Raw genomic sequence first — 3,625 nt, 5'->3', positions numbered from 1 at the left:
TATAATATGAACCAATCATGTCAAATCCCACGACTGGCCGCTGCCTTAAATTTTCAAACGCATTTAAATCGCCAGGGTAGTATTTCAGGACCACTCGCCCAAGTGACACAAGGAAAAAGTTTACGAATCCTGCCACTAGAACCATCCAAAATGGTCACAATCGAGAAATAAATCATAATCAGTAAAAAATAGAAGTTAAAATCTTGTCACTCCAGAGACACCCTTCGCCTTTCAAACTTCAGGGCTATGGTGGCAGCTGACTAGCTTGCACTTAGTCGTCTCCTGCGATACGCAGTGTCATCTGCTGATAGGGTTAATTTTTCTTATGTGCAATGGAAGGAACAGGTACTGTGCTTAGTGCTAGAAAAGTTCTTATGGATAACATAAAGAACAAAACTATCAGAATCTCCAGTGACAGCAGGGTAGCCTGGCGCTTTTATTATGCACAGGGCTATCAAAAAAAAACCTGCGGTTACTCGTGGGCATACTTTCTGGGCGCTGCAAACTAAACACGCACATGCACCGTATGTGTTTTGTAGAATCACCTCCTATCGTAATCCAGAATCCAGAATTGCGTCGAACATACCTCCAATTAGTAAGAGGGTTGTTTAGTTACAGTCACGCTTGATTTTGTACAAACTCCATATAGAGAGAGAAGAATTCCTGAAAAGAATGCATGAGATAACAATTGACTTAATAAATGGCTGCCACTTACGTATTTAATAAATGCAATTTTAAGCCTCCAATGTGGGAGAAAAGTGTAAAAACTCGGTCCAAAACTAGTTCGAGGATTTGTTTATTATTAAAGCTACATGAAAGAACTTTAGTGGCTGTACAACTCTTACCACGTGACCGTAGTATACAATTCTTTTCTAACTCGTGGTATTTGTTTGAAGTAACCCTGAAGAAATTGTTTTGAACGGTATTCAGTCGTTGATTAGTTTTAGAAAAGAGAAAAGCTTCCTTCTAAAATTAAGCCTTTGAAAAGTTATAATAAAATGTGTGGTAATCCGTCGGACAGATCGAGTAAAAATTAGCTTATTGCTTCATACCCTAATTACCGCAAGCTCCGAATACCTTCCCCGCTTGCTATCTCAGTAACAAGCTCGTGCTCAAATATAATCAGCAATTAATGTTATTTAAAGTGTTAATCGTCCCTATTGCATTTATTATTACCTACCTCCACCTTCGCATTCGTAACTACAGGCATAATGGAACTACCTTAGGGTGCAGTAAAAGTATTGAGTACCTAGTAATGTATGTGCAAATTAAGTATTGTTCCCACTGCTTAATGTGGATTATTGATTCCATTTCAGATCTCACTCTGTGCGTGTGTGCTATGCTATTAGTGTAAAGCACCCCCAACCAGTTTCCCCTATGGACAAGATTGCTCAACAATTCCTCTTTAGTCTCTCGCGACGATAATAACCCACTTTTTAAGGATATTCACTAATTTACTCTTATTATATTCACAAAATTACCCATACGAAAATAAATCGGAGGAGTTTCAAAGTTTTTGACGCCCTTTTAAAACTTTCACGGAAGTCCAAATTATAAATAATTGAGTTGCACAGCTAATAAATGGTGATCTATCGCCTTATTATGTGAAAAGTGCCTTTCAAATAAGAACCAACATTTCTACGACGTCTTAAACAAACCTTGGTGGAAATGTTAAGAATAATTGGCCAAGCTAGATATAGTAGTTGTGTTGTTTCCTTACGTTACAAGGGTTGTGTAGGAGGATGTTAGACTGTGGTTAGCACGCACGTGCTGCTGGACCCTACCTCATACTATTTATGCCAACCCATCCCTTATCCCTTTACACCCTAATTCAACCTTACTTCGATATGAAGCAATATGTATATGTTACATGCGAAGTTTCCGAATGTCTGTACATTTAAGTTTCGAGTTAACAACAAGGGTGCAACTCAAACCTGTCGATATGAAGAAAAGGGTTCGGAATAAATTATATCCAATTGCCAATTATTATAAAATAGGTGAGAATTATTTCGAGGGTGATTGAGTAAACGAATCAACCCCGAAACGCAACAATAAAAATACGATAATCGGAGGGGAAAGTGATGGTCATCATCCGTTGACCGAACGCGAGGGCCGCTTTTCATGTAATCCATCCGGGCATGAAACAAAATAATTGCCAATTGTGTAATCTAATCCTTTACTAATTGATTTTTACCACTTTGTTTACGATCTCTCCTATATTAGTCCGTTAACTTATGCTTGTTGATATAAACGCGGAATCGCTTTCCTAAAATACAGGACGATTTACGTATTATTAATTTGACTCCAAAAATTTTTCTTTTGAAGAATCTAAATGTCAATTAAATGTTGAATAAGTCAGAAAATGTTAAAGATAGCTATAGGAACATGTAATATCAAAATATGCCATTTTCGATTCTCTATCTCATGCAATAGTAAGAAAATGGTCATTCCATTTAAAAAACTGAGTTTTTAGTCTTTGAAGTTTCTTAAATTTGCATCTTCATTACGTGCGGTCGTACGCAACTGAATATTTTCAATTACACATAATGCTTTTTGGCCTGAGTGTGAAGGAATAAAATTTTGTAATTAACTGTATATAATGTATATTAGATTTTGTAAACGTATCATTTGTTGTAAGTTTAAATTTAGAGTAGAGGGAAGATTTGGCCGAAGAAAGACGGTAATTTTTATCAATGCGAATTAATTCGTTGTGGAACTCGCATTGTAAGCTCAAGTTTTTAACGCGCACCATTTAACGGTTGCAAAGTATTAAAAAGGCGCTTCAACTATTGCCGTTTTAGCCCAGTAATACCCAATCAAAGTGTAAATTAAGGCGAGTGTATTTCAAGTTACTGCCAACTAATCGGATCGCTCAGCGCGAAAGAAATTGCATCATCAATTACGTGCAAATATACCGTAAGTAGTGGAAAATTTCCTAAAAAGTGAAATCACAGTAACGCGCAGTTAAAAGTGTTCACGAACTACTTGCTATTAAAGGACCAAAGGCTTAAGCTCGCATTTTGTTTAACGCTTGCGAGTTCTATCGCTAGCGTTTGTTTCTAAATTTGACCAAGAAGCAGTGACGATCTAAATAAAAACTCAAGTTACTGGACTCCATCTATCCGAAGAGACTATAGCGGAGGGTTGCCGATTTCAAAGCACCAGGACATCGACCCACTGAATCAAGAGACTTCATTCATAAGGTAAAATACAATATTCATTTATTCTAATTAAAATCCAACGGTTTACGTATTTTAAAACTCGCGGTCACCTTGCTATTTATTCTCTATGCACTGATAAAAATGGGTTACCATAACTATAACCGTTTCCAAGTAAACAATTATCAAGGTACCATCTGCATCCGCCATTTTTTCTTTACAGTCTAAATAACTTAAAAACCATCAAAGATAGATATCGGCATGCGGGTATCAAAAGAACTAAAAATTCACGTAGAATCCAAAAATGCAATAAAAAATAGAGGCTGCCATTTAAAATAACGAAGTTACGAGCTACTTCCGGTATTTACGGAAGTGCGACCATTTTGAATATATTTTGCATAGATGCGGCTTTCAGAGTTAACTTCTAAGTACAAATTTTCAAAAACCTACCTATTTTATTTTCCCAG

Source organism: Photinus pyralis, unplaced genomic scaffold (assembly GCF_008802855.1).
Source record: "Photinus pyralis isolate 1611_PpyrPB1 unplaced genomic scaffold, Ppyr1.3 Ppyr1.4_LG8, whole genome shotgun sequence".
Lineage (NCBI taxonomy): Eukaryota > Metazoa > Arthropoda > Insecta > Coleoptera > Lampyridae > Photinus > Photinus pyralis.
Note: the sequence above shows the minus strand (reverse complement) of the source record.